We start from the raw sequence: 19,878 nt of genomic DNA, 5'->3' as shown, positions 1-19,878 counted from the left end.
GGACGCCTCAAGGCCACTTTTCCAACCCGGTGGACAACGTCCTCGCTGCAACTCGCCATTTGGAGTCTCTTTCGATCCACGGCAACACCCCTGCCGAGATAGAGGCAAGGAACACCATCGAGATGTTGAAGACGGTGGTGGTTCAAAACGCCCAATTCTCACATAGCCTAGATAGGCTGCATTCCACCCCCCAGGCGAGTTACACCAGGAGTCGGCCAGAGGACCAGCCCGCCGTGAACAGGGGGCCACGACCCATCCCTCAGGACAACCCGCCTGATCATCAGAACCCGCCGGGCCGGGATCTCCCGAACACCCAAGTCGCCCCGGCCCCTCTCGTCGGGAGCGGTGGGCGAGTAGGGGTGCCATGCTTGGCCCCCGCCCTTCGTAACGAAAAGATGGCCAAAGATTTTAAGGGACCAAGAAAGGTGCCTAACTACACCACGGACCTTGAGCCAGCATCGTCGGTCGAGAGTTATGAAATCGCCATGGACATGCTCGACGTAAACGAGGCAGTTTGCGCTAGGTACTTCACGATGATGCTCGAGGGGTCAACATGTACTTGGTTGAAAAACGTACCCCCAACTCCATCCAGACCTGGGCCGAGTTGAAAGAGCGATTCATCAAGAACTTCCGAGGAACTTGTAAACGTCCGATGACGATTGTCGATCTGCAGCATTGTGTTCAGCGCCCTGATGAGTCGGCCCACCATTGGTCACGGCGGGTTGCGGAAATTATCCATTCGTCAGACGGTATTACAGCGGCTCAGGCTGTGTTAATCCTCGAGCAGAATTGCCACTATGAACCCTTGATGCAAAAATTAGGGCGACTCAAGCGAAAGGTCCAAGACATGGGAGAACTGATGGACACCCTCACTAGATACGCTGAAGCGGGTGACACCAAAGATCCTGGCGAGGACGGTAAGGCCAATTCGCCCAAGAAGGGCGAGTCATCCAAAAATCATACCCGGTTCCAGGGACGTAATCGCCACAATCAAGGAGCCAATGGCAAGCGAAGACCGCAAGAGGAGCCCTCAGATTTAGTCACCAACACCAATGCCAACACTGGCAACCAACGCTAGAAGAAAAACAGGGGCTTTAGCGGGAAAAGGTCGCGTAACTATGAAGAACTACTCAAAGGCCCTTGCCCGCACCATGCCACAGCGGACGGTCCGGCGACTCACTCCTGGGAGAACTGCTTCGTGATGCGGGAGTTTCGGGCAGAGGCGATCAAGAAAAGCCAAAGCGATGACCCGGACTAACGCCAGGAGCAGTTCGCCGCACCCAACCAACGACAGAACCCCTTCGGCGGTTTTCCCGAACAGGGGCCTCAGGGAGGCCTGCAGCCAAGCAGCGGCCAATATCTGGTACATCACCAGCGGCGGTATAACCCTCCAGGAGCCTTTCAGCAGCTGCCCCCACAGGGGGATCCGCAGGGTCAGGATGACAACGGAGGTTTCCGCAGCAATCCCAAACAGTTAAGCAATGGGCAATATCACGTTTTCACCACCAACGCTTGCAGACGTGATAAGAAGGTGAGTCACTGGGCTTACAGTGTGTCTGAGCCGGCCCTTCCCAGGTACCTCCACTGGTCTGAACAAACCATATCGTGGAGTAGGGAGGATCACCCGCCAAGAGTTGACAATCCGGATGATTTAGCGTTGGTCGTGGCTCCCCAAGTTGGGGGCTACACCCTGTCCAAAGTGCTAATGGATGGTGGCAGCAGCATTAATATCTTATACTTGACACTTTCCAAAGGATGAACCTATTGGAAAAGGACCTGATGCCTTCAACCACGGTTTTCCACGGAATTGTCCCAGGCAAGTCGGCTTACCCCATAGGCCGAGTCAGACTCACAGTAGCGTTTGGAACGGCGCAAAATTATAGGTCCGAGTCACTGATCTTCGAGGTGATCAAATTGAAAAGCCCATACCATGCGTTATTTGGGCGGCCGGCTTACGCCCGCTTCATGGCTCGCCCATGCTATGTTTACCTTAAGCTCAAGATGCCCGGTCCCAAGGGACCCATCATGGTCGAAGGGGATAGAAGGATTGCAAAGGAATGTGAAGAAGGGGACACGGCTTATGCGGAAGTCGCCTGCGCTGCGGAGGAGCTCAAACATCATCAGGCCAATGTTGACCCGGCAGACATGTCACCCCTGAAGAAGCCAACGACAGATGCTGAGTCACCCCTCAAGTTCAAGCCAACGGATGACACTAAGACAATCGGTTTCGTTCCTGGCGACTCATCCAAGCAGTTCACTATCGGGACGGGTCTGGACCCCAAATAGGAAAGCGCGCTCATCGAATTCATCCGTGAGAATCGGGACATCTTCGCATGGAAACCCTCTGACATGCCTGGTGTGCCGAGAGAATTCGCTGAGCACCATCTTAATGTTGACCCAAAGGCAAAACCTATTCAGCAGTATCTTCGCAGGTTTAACGAGGAACGACGCAAAGCGATCGGGGAAGAAGTCGCCCGTCTCTTAGCCGCCGGATTCATCGTGGAAGTTTTTCACCCCAAATGGTTGGCTAACCCGGTTCTGGTGCTCAAGAAGAACGGTACCTTTCGTATGTGCATTGATTACACGGACCTCAACAGGGCTTGTCCAAAAGATCCCTTCGCTCTTCCCCGCATCGACCAGATCATTGACTCGGTGGCGGGATGCGAACGATTGTGCTTTTTGGACGCCTACTCAGGATATCACCAGATCAAGATGGCCATGGAGGATCAAGAGAAAACAACTTTTATAACCCCCTTTGGGGCCTTTTGTTATGTGTCCATGCCTTTTGGACTCAAGAGTGCGGGGGCGACTTATCAGCGCTGCATCCAGAATTGCCTTCGCAGCCAAATCGGTCGCAACGTCCACGCCTATGTCGATGATATTGTGATCAAAACCCGCCAGGGGGAGACGCTGCTGGAGGATCTCAAAGAAACTTTCGATAATTTGCGAGTATATCAGATGAAGCTGAATCCCACCAAGTGTGTTTTTGGTGTTCCTGCAGGGAAATTGTTGGGCTTCCTGGTGTCAGAGCGTGGCATTGAAGCTAACCCGGACAAAATCGAAGCAGTTACATCCCTTGGAAAACCGGCAAATGTTAATGAAGTTCAACGACTGGCGGGTCGCATTGCGGCTCTGAGTCGCTTTGTAAGTCGCCTGGGTGAAAAGGCGATTCCTCTTTATCAGTTACTAAAGAAATCTGACCGGTTCATTTGGACAAACGAGGCAGATGAGGCACTCGAAGCTTTGAAATGGCAATTGGTTAACCCGCCGGTCCTGGCCGCCCCGGCTGAAAAGGAGCCCATGCTTCTGTATATTGCGGCAAATTCCAAAGAAGTAAGTGTGGCAGTGGTTGTTGAAAGAAAGGAGGAAGGGAAGGAGTACCCAGTGCAATGCCCGGTGTATTTTATTAGCGAGGTGCTAACCCTTTCCAAGCAACGTTACCCACACTGGCAGAAGTTAGTGTATGGGGTGTTTATGGCGAGTCGGAAACTTAAGCATTATTTCCAAGAACACCCTATCATAGCGGTTAGCTGTGCTCCCCTTGGGGACATCATCCAGAATCGGGAGGCAACAGGACGAATTGCCAAGTGGGCAATTGAACTTGGGCCGCATCACGTGCAGTACACCCCTCGCACCGCCATCAAGTCTCAGGCTTTAGTTGATTTCGTCAATGACTGGAAGGAGTTGCAGGCTCCAGAAGACAGGCCTGATCTCACTTACTGGACTATTTATTTTGATGGATCTAGACAGCTGGAAGGCTCGGGGGCTGGTGTGGTACTGGTATCTCCTCAAGGAGATAAATTCTGTTATGTTCTCCGACTCATGTTTCCATGCACTAACAATGCTGCAGAATACGAAGCTTTGCTTCATGGTTTACGACTCGCCAAAGAGATGAATCTAACGCGAGTCAGGTGTTTTGGCGACTCTAATTTGGTGGCGCAGCAAGTTTCGGGTACCTGGGATTCTCGGGACCCCATGATGGTGGCTTACAGAAGAGCTGTGCCTACGTGGTGGGTCATTTTCATGGTTATCAAGTGGACCACATTGATCGGCGCCTCAACGAGGCGGCTGACGCCCTCTCACGACTTGGTTCCGAGCGAAAGCCAGTTCCTCCCAATGTTTTTCTGGACATTTTGCAGAAACCATCTGTGATCTTACCATCAGAGGAGGAGTTGGCAATACCGGATCCTGAGTCTCAGCTCGTGGCGGCTCTCCACGCCACGCCAGATTGGGTTCTTACCTATCTGGCATATCTTGCCTGGGGCGAGTTACCACCAGACGAAGTTTCCGCCCGTCAAATCGTTCAGCGCAGCAAATCCATGGTGATCATCAATGGCAAGTTATATGAACGAAGCGCCTCTGGAGTTTTTCAACGATGCGTTTCCTCCGAAGAAGGATGCATAATCTTAAATGACATTCATTCCGGAGATTGTGGGCATCATGCCGGGTCACGCTCTCTGGTGTCAAAAGCTTTCCGTCATGGTTTCTTCTAGCTGACGGCTCATGCAGATGCAGAGGATATAGTTCGTCGGTGCGAAGGATGCCAGTGTTATGGACGACATGCTCATGTGCCGGCTCAGGAATTAAGAATGATTCCCATCACTTGGCCTTTTGCGGTCTGGGGGTTAGACATGGTCGGCCCCTTCAAGATGTCTTCCAATAAGAAAACCCATTTGCTGGTGGCGGTCGATAAGTTCACCAAGTGGGTTGAGGCGGAACCTATTGGAAATTGCGATGCGGAGACGGCGGTCAAATTCTTGAAGAAGTTGATCTTCCGGTTTGGATATCCACATAGTATCATTACTGATAATGGTACTAACCTGTCCCAAGGGGCGATGCAGGAGTTTTGCCGTCGAGAGCATATCCGGCTTGATGTTTCTGCGGTTTCTCACCCACAATCTAATGGGCAGGCGGAACGGGCTAATCAGGAGGTCTTACGAGGAATTAAGCCCCGACTCATGGCTCCCCTGGAGAAAACCCCAGGATGTTGGGTTGAAGAATTGCCTTCGGTGCTGTGGAGTATCCGGACCACCCCGAACCGGTCCACGGGTTTTACCCCTTTCTTTTTGGTCTACGGAGCAGAAGCCGTTCTTCCTACTGACATAAGGCATGATTCGCCTAGAGTCGCCGCGTATGTGGAGCAAGACAATGAGCTGGCGCGTCAAGATTCCTTGGACGCTTTAGAAGAAGCACGTGACCTGGCTGCGGCCCGTTCGGCCATCTATCAACAGGATCTACAGCGTTATCACAACCGCCGGGTTAAAAGCCGGACCTTTCAGGAAGGCGACTTAGTTCTTCGGTTAATACAGGATCGTGCTGGCATGCATAAGTTGTCACCACCATGGGAAGGACCTTTTTTCGTCAGCAAGAATCTTCGCAATGGCTCTTATTATCTGGTGGATCTTCGGCCTAACCGACCAACCACGGTGGTTGAGTCAACTCGCCCTTGGAAGATTGCCCACTTGCGGCCTTATTACACTTGAGCTCTTAAGCTCTGCATTTTGTAAGTTTTTCAGTTTCATCATGAAGTAATAAAATTAAAATTCTTCCCGACTTGGGGGCTTCTTCATTAAAAATCAATTTGTCATCCTGTTGCGACCTTATGAGCCGACAGAATTATCATCTTAGGGTGCGGGCCCGAGCTTTGTGACTCGCCTCATCCTGTCGCGACCATATGAGCCGACGAAACCATCTTAGGGTGCGGGCCTGAGCTTTCTGACTCGCCCCATCCTGTCGCGACCTTATGAGCCGACGAAACCATCTTAGGGTGCGGGCCCGAGCTTTCTGACTCGCCCCATCCTATCGCGACCTTATGAGCCGACGAAACCATCTTAGGGTGCGGGCCTGAGCTTTCTGACTCGCCCCATCCTGTCGCGACCTTATGAGCCGACGAAACCATCTTAGGGTGCGGGCCTGAGCTTTCTGACTCGCCCCATCCTGTCGCGACCTTATGAGCCGACGAAACCATCTGAGGTGCGGGCCCGAGCTTTCTGACTCGCCCCATCCTGTCGCGACCTTATGAGCCGACGAAACCATCTTAGGGTGCGGGCCTGAGCTTTCTGACTCGCCCCATCCTGTCGCGACCTTATGAGCCGACGAAACCATCTTAGGGTGCGGGCCTGAGCTTTCTGACTCGCCCCATCCTGTCGCGACCTTATGAGCCGACGAAACCATCTTAGGGTGCGGGCCTGAGCTTTCTGACTCGCCCCATCCTGTCGCGACCTTATGAGCTGATGAAACCATCTTAGGGTGTGTGCTTGAGCTTTCTGACTCGCCCCATCCTGTTGCGACCTTATGAGCCGACGAAACCATCTTAGGGTGTGTGCTTGAGCTTTCTGACTCGGCCCATCCTGTGGCGACCTTATGAGCCGTCGAAATTGCTATTTTTATTCATGGCATTGCCGCGAGGTTTTCCAAACCTTTTTTCCTGATTTATCTTGAAAATATCTGTTGTCTAGTTTCACATATGTTTTTTCAAGCTTAAAACAGGTTGATAATCAAAATCACTTCATCCATGGCGGATTAAGTATTATAAAGGATTTTCAAACGACGGATCCAATATTTCAAATCGCCTTAAGGGCGGTATAAAGATTCTTTCGAAAGTATCACAAAAACAATACCGACTCATAAAAAAGACCTATTACATGGTTCCCAGGCCAACTCGATGAAGTTTATTCTGCTGGCGCCCTTGGATCATTTTGCTGCGAGCTTTGGCCGACCTCAATTTGCAAGTCGCCCAGTACCCAGTTGCACTTGGCCAGAGCCGCGAAGTCATCTTCATCGGTCAGAATTGATGCAAGGTCTGCGTCCAAATCAAAAGGGTTCTTGGGTCGCCGTGGAATTAAGCTGGTCGTCATAAAGATTGGCGGGTTGACCTTCTTGTTCTTGTTGTCATAAGCAGCCTGATACTTTGATAAGTCTAGACTTGCAGCAAGTTGAGTCACCGCCAGCCGGGAGTCCTTGACGACACGCTGATAGTCCTCTTCGACGAATTCTGACCCGTCATCTTTGAGTTGAGGAAAGCCTGCCGCCACCTCTTCTGGGTTGATCTCTGGAGCATACGCCAAGCAGCGACTTAAGGTACTCAGTACCCCCTTCCAGGCGGCTGACCGAGTCAATTCGCCAATCTGAGGGGGAAGTGTAGATAGGCAGCCAAGCATCTTTTTTATGGAAGTTATAGGATCCTTGGCACCCATCAGAGCTTTAACGGTTAATACACTGCCGGTATACAACTGCTCTGTCAGCGTGTAAATCGCCTTCAACATTAGCACGCAATCATCCTGAAGGTTGGTGGCTCTCGGACCTGTGCAAAGGTTCATGATAATTAGCGACTCACAATAAGAATTATTGGTAAAAAAAGAGAGAAGTCAAAAGTTTGAGTATTTTACCAAAGACACCTTGCGCCATGTTTGAGATGTGACGCTTCAAGCCGGACAGTTCTTGTTGTACAATAGCTAGCCTGGCTTCAGCCTTCTCTGCTCTTGTTGTTGCAGCATCTTGGTCAGCCTGAGCCCTTTTTAAATCGGCTTTGAGTTTTTCCATCTCAGCCAGGATCAATTGATGCTTCTCCTCCGACTTAGCTCGGGCATCTTGCTAATTAGATAAGTTTTTCTTTAAATCGCCAAGCGTCGATTCAGTCTGAGTAAGAGTTTCCTGTTGAAAGTACATGATAAAGGGGCAAGTCTCAGAACTATTGCAAGCAATATCCCTGACACTTGGGGGCTAATGTATAATTTTATCTGAAAAATTATACAAAATCAAGACCCGACTCACCTTTTTACTGGTGACCTGGCCCTTGGGGGTTACTGGTCGAAAGTTTTTTCTAAATTCATAAAGACCCGACTCATCTTTTTACTGATGACCCGGCCCTTGGGGGTTACTGGTCGAAAGTTTTTTCTAAATTCATCAAGACCCGGCTCATCTTTTTACTGATGACCCGGCCCTTGGGGGTTACTGGTCGAAAGTTTTTTCTAATCTATCAAGACCCGGCTCATCTTTTTGCTGATGACCCGGCCCTTGGGGGTTAATGGGAGTAATATAATGTATAACAAAGCTTACCTCATGTTTATTCTTCAGCATCGGGAGCAGGCTTTTCTCCATCTCATAACTCGCCTCCAGGCGACTCGCAAAACCAGAGCAGAGTTCTTGGAAGTCCAGATGTTCATATTCAGAAAGCTTAGCCTTGGAAAGTCCAAATTCAGGGATGTTTTGAGAGGATGATGGTGCATGTTTTGATAAAACCGTTGTGGCCGGTTTAGAGAAGCTGGTGCCAGTGATAACCACAGCATCCGGGTCTTCTGCTGTCGTTAATGGACTTGGCGGCTTAGGGGCATCCGTTGTGTCCTTGGGCGAGTCAGGAAGATCCATTTGATCCTCAGGCTCGCCTTGATCCGGGTCACCTTGGATTGGCGCTGACTCTTTGATGGGCTCTGAAATCATGACAGGAGTTGACCCGCTGGTCTTCCTCTTCTTCGCTTGCGCCCTAAAAAGGGGAATGGTGCATTAAAAACTGGTAATTCATTATCCTCAGATTCAAAGTAAAATTGTCAAAGGAATTACCCAGGGACTCGAAACATTGGCGGAAGTGTCGACATTACTGAATCGCCAGATGTAGGAGGAGAATTCTGCAAGAACTATATGTCAAAGATATAGGCGGATTACGGATGCGATCCAAAGAAACATGAGGAAGTATCGTTCATGGGTACCTCGTTTGGTTTCCTCTTGTTCTTTGCTGGTAAGCCGGACACCAGATCACCAGAGTGACTTCGGGTCTCCCGATTTGAGGCATGTTGTGCTTTCTTCAATAGAAAATTGGGGTCCAAACAATCATTTGGATCTGAGAAGGGAACTTTCCCACAAATTCGCTTGGCCGGCTTAGGTGGAGAAGGAGATGAATCGGAGGAAACAGAAATTACCTCTACAGAATCTTCCTGGCTTTCGTTGCCTTCATTCTATTCAAGAGAGGCAGAGGCATAAATACAAAGTTAACAATAGCGGATGGCGAGTAAAAAAAGGATAGGTTTTTACCTCCGAAGGTGCGTCGCCGACTTGAGATTCATCGGCTTCGGATGGCTCAGTCACAGCAGCTTTGCCCTTGCCCTTGGTTTTCTTTGAGGGCGGCTTAGCTTGCTTCATGGCTGGCCTTTTGGGTTTCTTGGACCAAAATTTATCACCTTTCTAGAATGGTATATATTATAAAAGGCCACAACTTGAATGAAACATAGGAAATCGAGACAAAAGGCGGGTTAAAATCGCTTACCTTGGGCGCCGGATTAATTTTGCAGAAGGGTTGGAGGCCGATTTGGCCACATTTTCCCGCAGGCTCGCCGGTCAATTTCTTGATGATAGTGACAATATCCTTTTCCGTTAAAGCCGTATGGAAATAATATTGAGGATGATCTAAGGTGCCATCAAATTCGCACATAAGCCCGTCCCGGCGACTCAGAGGAAGGATCCGCCATTCGACCCAGCAGCGAATCAAGTCGACCCCAGTAAGGCCATTGTTCATCAAAGATCTTAACTCGGACAATACTGGGATAAAATCTGATTCATCCTCTTCGGTGAGCTTGTCCGGAAGTTTGAAGTTTGTTGGAAGGCGGTCTTTCCTATAGCCCAGAAGCTTGTTTTCTCCTGTGGGTGATGTCTCTTGACAGTAGAACCAAGACTCGCCCCAGCCTTTGGGATGGCTTGGCATGGCGAGTGAGGGAAACGGGCTATCTCTACGGCGCTAAACATTTACACCGCCAAGTTCCAGGCTGGGACCATTGTGAAATTCCATCTGGCGATTTAGGTGGAAAAAGTACCAGAATAAGGGAACCGAGGGTTCCATCCGCAGATAAGCTTCACAGAACACTTGGAACTGGCATAGGTTACTTATCGAGTTAGGTCCCAGATCCTGGAGGCGGACGTTCATGAAAGCCATGGCTTCTCTAAGAAACTTTGATCCGGGCGGCTTAAAACCTCGCTCAAGGTGTTCAACGAAAACGACTATCTCCCCTTCTTTGGGGTTAGGGAGATCTTCTCCGAACCCGGTACGCCAGCCGATAACATTTTGAGGGTCCAAGTTGCCCGTTTTCACATAATCTGCTAGTATGGAGTCATCGACTTTGGTAGGGAGCCATTCACTTTTGAAAACAGCGCCCATGCTACAAAGGAGTAAAGTATGGGTGAATTTACACGCCTTGAATATCTACCGTAAAGGGTGAAATAAGTTCATTTGATTCGCCAAGTAATTTCTTCATGGACTAAGGGAAAAGCTTGACCCGCCATATAAAGATTCGGGTTGGGTTACTATGGCGACTTACGAAGTTTGGCTATTCACAAGAGTTATGTTCTAAAGGTGTCGGAGACATTTGCTCGAAACGGTGAAGTGTGAATACTAAAAACAGCTTTACGCAATGAGCAGGTAAACTATGGATCTACTGGACAGTCGAAAAAACATGAGAAAAATGACTGGATGCAGCAGTTTACTACCAGGATAAGGTGATATCGTTCGTTTGACGAAATATTGTTCTAAAAACATGCAAGTCAAGGGCGGATAAATGAATGTATTAAAAACATTGGCTATCTCATCAACGTTTGCATTAATCAGTCAAGGAGAGGTAGCAGATATTCACGAGAGGCATCAAGAACATGGCAATGTTAAAACTTCGAACAGGGATGGGATCTCTTCTTAAGTGAGCGGTGACCTAACCTGCTGATTTCGGTCGGAAAGTGATCGACGGCGTCAGAGGCTATTGGAGTAGCACGGGAGTCTTGGTGAGCGCAGAGATCTTCGGCGGCGATGAAATGCTTGGCGGACAGGGAGGTAGTCGACGGCGACGCGGTGGTCGATGGCGGCAAGCAGATCGGCCGTGGTACGAGGCTTGACGTCGGCGAAGATCTATGCGCGACGCCGAAGCTTTCCGGCGACGACATGAACTGCGGTCGGTGGCGGAGCCCTCGGAAGGAGGAGTGGTTTCCTCGCTGTGATAATGGGGAGGAGATTGACAAGACTGGTAGGTGGGAAGCGCCAGTCCTGTCCCCCCCACCTATTTAACAGGGCGGGCGCTGGAATCGAGGCGCCGTGAGCGGGAACCGCCGGAGGATAAAAAGATTCGCTATAATTGCGCTCCGAAAATTTTGGGATAACGACACCAAAGGATCCGTTGGGATTATGTCAGTCTTCCCGGAATTCAAGGGATAAGAAGAGGCCGGCGAGAAATGGTTTGGCGATTTAAAGATTTTCAGCGCCGGATGGCGGGTTAAAGTTTCTGACATATAGAAAAGGATGAAGAATGAATCGCCTTTAACTGAGCGGAAATATTGGCGTGAAAAGAGTTCAAGTCAATCTGGGGCCTAATGTTGGGGATATTACGTGTTAATAACCGCCCCAGTTGGGCCGGGTCAGCAAATCAGGCGATTCACCTAAGCGTGGTTTGGGCCTTGGCCTGGCGAGACCAAAGGTTGTATGGCGGTTTATAATTTCCGGAAGGTCTCCAAGCTTTAAAGGATGGCGACTTAGAGACCGCAGAGGTCATGATTTGTAGGAAGGAAAGTATCCTTGTAAAACCCTAGGGGTTCGACCTGTATATAAAAGGCGAGTCCCAGGGAAGAAGAGGGTAGGTTAGAAATCATCGAGTGCTAGGTTTGGCGAGTTACGTCCTCCTTGTAATCGAAACCACAACAATACAACTCAAAGCAGGACGTAGGTCTTTACCTCCTCAGGAGGGGCCGAACCTGGGTAAATCGCCGTGTCTCTCCCGCTCAACCCCTTTGAGTCGCCACCAAGGTGCGATGGCTCCAGTACTAAGTCCTTTCACGAGGACATATGCCGTGACAAAACCACGACACTAGCCGCCGCCCCCTTTCCCATCTGGTGGCTGCCGCACCACCTAGGGGGGAACCCTAGGGGTGGCGCACCCCCTCCCCCTCCTCCTATAAATAGAGAGGGGTTTTGGCCCTTGGGAGACAGACTTCTCCCTCTCCCACGGCGCAGCCTTGCCCTTCTTCCTCCTTCTCTCTGCCGATGCTTGGCGAAGCCCTGCCGGGAGACCTCGTCTCTCCATCGACACCACGCCGTCGTGCTGCTGGAGTTCTTCCCCGCCCAACCTCTACCTCCTCCTTGCTGGATCAAGGTGCGGGACACGTCACCGGGCTGCACGTGTGTTGAACGTGGAGGTGCCGTTCGGCACTAGATCGGAATCGCTGCGAGTACGACTCCATCAACCGCGTTCTAGCAACGCTTCCGCTTAGTGATCTTCAAAGGTATGAAGATGCACTCACCCCTCTCTCGTTGCAGGTCTCTCCATAGGAAGATCTGAATATGCGTAGGAAAATTTTGAATTTATGCTACGTAACCCAACAGTGGCATCCGAGCCAGGTTTTCTATGCGTAGATTCTATGCACGAGTAGAACACAAAAGTTGTGGGCGATGATTTGTCAATTTGCTTGCCGCTACTAGTCTTATTCTTTTCCGGCGGTATTGTGGGATGAAGCGGCCCGGACCGACTTTACACGTACGCTTACGTGAGACTGGTTCCACCGAGAGACATGCACACCGTGCATAAAGGTGGCTAGCGGGTGTCTGTCTCTCCTACTCTAGTCGGATTGAATTTGATGAAAAGGGTCCTTATGAAGGGTAAATAGCTTTGGCATATCATCGTTGTGGCTGTCACGTAGGTAAGAAGGCGTTCTTGCTAGAAACCCAAATCAGCCACGTAAAACTTGCAACAACAATTAGAGGACGTCTAACTTGTTTTTGCAGGGTTTGACATGTGATGTGATATGGCCAAAGTTGTGATGTTGCATGTATGATGTATGAGATGATCATGTTATTGTAATAGGTTTCACGACTTGCATGTCGATGAGTATGACAACCGGCAGGAGCCATAGGAGTTGTCTTAATTTATTGTATGAGATGCAACGCCATGTGCTTACTACTTCTACTTCATTGCTAACGGTTAGCTATAGTAGTAGTGATAGTAGTAGTTGGCGTGACGACTTCACGGAGACACGATGATGGAGATCATGGTGTCACGCCGGTGACGATAATGATCATGCGATGCCTGAATATGGAGATCGAAAGAGCAAAGATGATAATGGCCATATCATGTCACTATATGATTGCATTGTGATGTTTATCATGTTTTACATCTTATTGCTTAGAACGACGGTAGCATAATAAGATGATCCCTCTTAAAATTTCGAGAACGTATTCCCCTAAGTGTGCACCGTTGCGAAGGTTCATTGTCTCGAAGCACCACGTGATGATCGGGTGTGATAGATTCTAACGTTCGCATACAACGGGTGTAAGCCAGATTTACACACGCGAAACACCTAGGTTGACTCGACGAGCTTAGCATGTACATACATGACCTCGAATACAAGAGACCGAAAGGTCGAACATGAGTCGTATGGTTGAATACGATCGGCATGAAGTTTGTCACCATGGTGACTTGTCCGTCTCACGTGATGATCGGACACGGGTTAGTCAACATGGATCATGTATCACTTAGATGACTAGAGGGATGTCGATTTAAGTGGGAGTTGTTGGGGAACGTCGCATGGGAAACAAAAAATTTCCTACGCGCACGAAGACCTATCATGGTGATGTCCATCTACGAGAGGGGATATTCGATCTACGTACCCTTGTAGATCGCACAACAGAAGCGTTAGTGAACGCGGTTGATGTAGTGGAATGTCCTCACGTCCCGCGATCCGCCCCGCGAACCGTCCCGCGATCAGTCCCACGATCTAGTGCCGAACGGACGACACCTCCGCGTTCAGCACACGTACAGCTCGACGATGATCTCGGCCTTCTTGATCCAGCAAGAGAGACGGAGAGGTAGATTAGTTCTCCGGCAGCGTGACGGCGCTCCGGAGGTTGGTGGTGATCTAATCTCAGCAGGGCCCCGCCCGAGCTCCGCAGAAACGCGATCTAGAGGTAAAACCGTGGAGATATGTGGTCGGGCTGCCGTGGCAAAGTTGTCTCAAATCAGCCCTCAAACCTCCGTATATATAGGGGGAAGAGGGGGAGCCTTGCCTTGGGGTCCAAGGACCCTCAAGGGGGTCGGCCGAGCCAAGGGGGGGAGTCCTCCCCTTCCAAACCGAATCCAACTAGGTTTGTAAGGAGGAGTCCTTCCCCTTTTTCCCACCTCCTCTTTTTTTCTCTTTGATTTTCTTCCTATGGCGCATAGGGCCTTCTTGGGCTGTCCCACCAGCCCACTTAGGGCTGGTGTGCCACCCCCAAGGCCTATGGGCTTCCCCGGGGTGGGTTGCCCCCCCGGTGAACACCCGGAACCCATTCGTCATTCCCGGTACATTCCCGGTAACTCCGAAAACCTTCCGGTAATCAAATGAGGTCATCCTATATATCAATCTTCGTTTCCGGACCGTTCCGGAAACCCTCGTGACGTCCGTGATCTCATCCGGGACTCCGAACAACATTCGGTAACCAACCATATAACTCAAATACGCATAAAACAACGTCGAACCTTAAGTGTGCAGACGCTGCGGGTTCGAGAACTATGTAGACATGACCCGAGTGACTCCTCGGTCAATATCCAATAGCAGGACCTGGATGCCCATATTGGATCCCACATATTCTACGAAGATCTTATCGTTTGAACCTCAGTGCCAAGGATTCATATAATCCCGTATGTCATTCCCTTTGTCCTTCGGTATGTTACTTGCCCGAGATTCGATCGTCAGTATCTGCATACCTATTTCAATCTCGTTTACCGGCAAGTCTCTTTACTCGTTCCGTAATACAAGATCCCGCAACTTACACTAAGTCACATTGCTTGCAAGGCTTGTGTGTGATGTTGTATTACCGAGTGGGCCCCGAGATACCTCTCCGTCACACGGAGTGACAAATCCTAGTCTCGATCCATACTAACTCAACGAACACCTTCGGAGATACCTGTAGAGCATCTTTATAGTCACCCAGTTACGTTGCGACGTTTAATACACACAAAGCATTCCTCCGGTGTCAGTGAGTTATATGATCTCATGGTCATAGGAACAAATACTTGACACGCAGAAAACAGTAGCAACAAAATGAAACGATCAACATGCTACGTCTATTAGTTTGGGTATAGTCCATCACATGATTCTCCTAATGATGTGATCCCGTTATCAAGTGACAACACTTGCCTATGGTCAGGAAACCTTGACCATCTTTGATCAACGAGCTAGTCAACTAGAGGCTTACTAGGGACAGTGATTTGTCTATGTATCGACACATGCACTGTGTTTCCAATCAATACAATTATAGCATGGATAATAAACGATTATCATGAACAAAGAAATATAATAATAACTAATTTATTATTGCCTTTAGGGCATATTTCCAACAGGAGTTCATACTTAATTTGATTAAATGAACTTAATTGTCATCAACTTAGTCTAAAAGTTGTCTTTATAAATATTGTAGATGGCCAACGTCAACCTCAATTTCAACGCATTCCTAGAGAAAAACAAGCTGAAAGATGATGGTAGCAACTATGCGGACTGGGTTTGCAACTTGAAGCTCATCCTTGAAGCAGCTAAAAAGGCTTATGTCCTTGATGCGCCGCTAGGTGACCCTCCCGCTCCCGCAGCAGCCCAGGACATTCTGAACGTCTGGCAAACGCGGAGTGATGACTACTCTCTGGTTAGGTGTGGCATGTTATACAGTTTAGAAACGGGGCTCCAAAGGCGTTTTGAGCAACACGGAGCATATGAGATGTTCCAGGAGCTGAAGCTAGTTTTTCAAGCTCATGCCTGTGTCGAGAGATATGAAGTCTCCGACAAGTTCTTTAGCTGTAAGATGGAGGAGAACAGTTCTGTCAGTGAGCACATACTCAAAATGTCTGGGTTACACGGTCGTCTGACTTCACTTGGAGTCGAACTTCCGGATGATGCTATAATTGACAGAATCCTCTAGTCTCTCCCACCAAGCTACAAAGGCTTTGTGCTTAACTACAACATGCAAGGGATGGAAAAGAACATTCCCTAGTTGTACTCGATGCTCAAGTCTGCAGAAGTAGAAATCAAGAAAGAGCATCAAGTGTTGATGGTCAACAAGACCACTGGTTTCAAGAAAGGCAAGGGTAAGAAGAACTTCAAGAAAGACGGCAAAGCTGTTGCCGCGCCCGGTAAGCCAGATGCTGGGAAGAAGAAAAAGAATGGACCCAAGCCTAAGACTGCCCCAAATACTTAGCAGACAAGAAGGCCGACAACGTTAAAGGTATATGTGATGTACATGTTATAGATGTGTACCTTACCAGCGCTCGTAGTAGCTCCTGGGTATTTGATACCGGTGCTGTTGCTCACATTTGCAACTCAAAGAAGGAACTGCGGAATAAGCGGAGACTGGCCAAGGACGAGGTGACGATGCTCGTCGGGAATGGTTCAAAGGTCGATGTGATCGCCGTCGGCACGCTACCTCTACATCTACCGTCGGGATTAGTTTTAAACCTTAATAATTGTTATTTAGTACCAGCTTTAAGCATGAACATTGTATCAGGGTCTTGCTTAATGCGAGACGGCTACTCATTTAAGTCAGAGAATAATGGTTGTTCTATTTATATGAGTGATATGTTTTATGGTCATGCTCCGCCGGTGAATGGTTTATTCTTGATGAATCTCGATCGTGATGTTACACATATTCATAGTGTGAGTACCAAAAGATGTAAAGTTGATAATGATAGTCCCACATACTTGTGGCACTGCCGCCTTGGTCATATCGGTGTTAAGCGCATGAAGAAGCTCCATACTGATGGACTATTAGAGTCTCTTGATTTTGAATCATTTGGCACATGCGAACCGTGCCTCATGGGCAAGATGACTAAGACTCCATTCTCAGGAATAATGGAGAGAGAAACCGACTTATTGGAAATAATACATACTGATGTGTGTGGTCCAATGAACGTTGAAGCTCGCGGCGGCTATCGTTATGTTCTCACTCTCACCGATGATTTGAGTAGGTATGGGTATATCTACTTGATGAAACACAAATCTGAGACATTTGAAAAGTTCAAGGAATTTCAGAGTGAGGTCGAGAATCAACGTGACAGAAAAATCAAGTGTCTACGATCTGATCGTGGAGGAGAATATTTGAGTCACGAGTTTGGCACACACCTAAGGAAGTGTGGAATCGTTTCACAACTGACGCCGCCTGGCACACCGCAACGCAACGGAGTGTCTGAACGTCGTAATCGCACCTTATTAGATATGGTACGATCTATGATGTCTCTTACCAACTTACCGCTATCATTTTGGGGATACGCATTAGAAACTGGAGCATTCACTTTAAATAGGGCACCGTCTAAATCCGTTGAGACGACACCGTATGAACTATGGTTTGGCAAGAAACCTAAGTTGTCGTTTCTTAAAGTTTGGGGCTGCGATGCTTATGTGAAGAAACTTCAACCAGAAAAGCTCGAACCCAAAGCGGAGAAATGCGTATTCATAGGATACCCTAAGGAAACTATTGGGTATACCTTCTATCTTAGATCCGAAGGTAAAACCTTTGTTGCCAAGAACGGATCCTTTCTAGAGAAAGAGTTTCTCTCGAAAGAAGTAAGTGGGAGGAAGGTAGAACTTGATGAGGTAATTACACCCCCTCTCGAACAGGATAGTAGCACAACGCGGGAAGTTGTTCCTATGGCGCCTACACCAACTAAAGAGGAAGTTAATGATGATGATCATGAAGCTTCGGATCAAGTTACTACTGAACCGTGAAGGTCCACAAGGGCACGCTCCGCACCAGAGTGATACAGCAACCCTGTGATGGAAATCATGTTGTTAGACAACGGTGAACCTTCGAACTATGAAGAAGCGATGGCGGGCCCGGATTCCAACAAATAGCTTGAAGCTATGAAATCTGAGATAGGATCCATGTATGAGAACAAAGTATGGACTTTGGTGGACTTGCCCGATGATCGGCGAGCCATAGAAAATAAATGGATCTTCAAGAAGAAGACTAATGCAAATGGTAATGTAACCATTTATAAAGCTCGACTTGTCGCAAAGGGTTTTCGACAAATTCAAGGAGTTGACTACGAAGAGACTTTCTCTCCCGTAGCGAAGCTGAAATCAGTCCGAATCATGTTAGCAATTGCCGCCTTTTATGATTATGAAATTTGGCAAATGGACGTCAAAACAGCGTTCCTTAACGGGAACCTCAAGGAAGAGTTGTATATGATGCAACCGGAAGGTTTTGTCGACCCTAAGGGTGCTAACAAAGTGTGCAAGCTCCAGCGCTCCATCTATGGGCTGGTGCAAGCATCTCGGAGTTGGAACATTCGCTTTAATGAGGTGATAAAAGCGTTTGGGTTCATACAGGTTTACGGAGAAGCCTGTCTGTACAAGAAAGTGAGTGGGAGCTCTATAGCTTTCCTCATACTGTATGTGGATGACATATTATTGATGGGGAATAATATAGAGATGTTGGAGAGCATAAAGGCCTATTTGAACAAAAGTTTTTCAATGAAGGACCTTGGAGAAGCTGCATACATATTAGGCATCAAGATCTATAGAGATAGATCAAGACGCCTCATAGGTCTTTCGCAAAGTACATACCTTGACAAGATATTGAAGAAGTTCAATATGGAAAACTCAAAGAAAGGGTTCTTGCCAGTTTTGCAAGGTATGAGATTGAGTAAGACTCAGTCGCCGACCACGGCAGCAGATAGAGAGAAGATGAGTTCTGTCCCCTATGCATCAGCCATGGGCTCTCTAATGTATGCCATGCTGTGTACCAGACCTGATATAAACCTTGCCATAAGCTTGGTAGGGAGGTACCAAAGTGATCTCGGTATGGAACACTGGACAGCGGTCAAGAATATCCTTAAGTACCTGAAAAGGACTAAGGAAATGTTTCTTGTTTATGAAGGTGACGAAGAGCTCGTCGTAAAGGGTTACGTCGACGCTAGCTTCGACACAGATCCGGATGACTCTAAGTCACAGACCGGGTACATATATGTGTTGAATGGTGGGGCAATGAGCTGGTGCAGCAACAAGCAAGAAGTCGTGGCAGCATCTACATGTGAAGCGGAGTACATTGCTGCTTCAGAAGCGGCTCATGAAGGAATTTGGATGAAGGAGCTCATCACCGACCTTGGGGTGGTTCCAAGCACATCGGGTCCAATGACACTCTTCTGTGATAACACTGGGGACATTGCCATAGCCAAGGAGCCCAGGTTTCACCGGAATGGAGTGATAGATATTTGTAAAGTACACACGGATCTGAATATTGCAGACCCGTTGACTAAACCTCTTCCACGAGCAAAACATGATCAACACCATAATGCTATGGGTGTTCGATACATCACAATGTAACTAGATTATTGACTCTAATGCAAGTGGGAGACTGTTGGAAATATTCCCTAGAGGCAATAATAAAATGGTTATTATCATATTTCCTTGTTCATGATAATGGTCTATTGTTCATGCTATAATTGTATTAACAGGAAACAGTAATACATGTGTGAATAAATAGATCACAAAGTGTCCCTAGCAAGCCTCTAGTTGGCTAGCTCGTTAGTCAATAGATGATCATGGTTTCCTGATCATGGGCATTAGATGTCATTGATAACGGGATCACATCATTGGGAGAATGATGTGATGGACAAGACCCAATCCTAAGCATAGCACTAGATCGTATTGTTTGTATGCTAAAGCTTTTCTAATGTCAAGTATATTTTCCTTAGACCGTGAGATTGTGCAACTCCCGGATACCGTAGGAGTGCTTTGGGTGTATCAAATGTCACAAAGTAACTGGGTGACTATAAAGGTGCACTACGGGTACCTCCGAAAGTGTCTGTTGGGTTGGTACGAATCGAGATCGGGATTTGTCACTCCGTGTGACGGAGAGGTATCTCTGGGCCCACTCGATAGAACATCATCATGAGC

The sequence above is a fragment of the Hordeum vulgare genome, chromosome 2H (genome assembly GCF_904849725.1).
Source record: "Hordeum vulgare subsp. vulgare chromosome 2H, MorexV3_pseudomolecules_assembly, whole genome shotgun sequence".
Lineage (NCBI taxonomy): Eukaryota > Viridiplantae > Streptophyta > Magnoliopsida > Poales > Poaceae > Hordeum > Hordeum vulgare.
Note: the sequence above shows the minus strand (reverse complement) of the source record.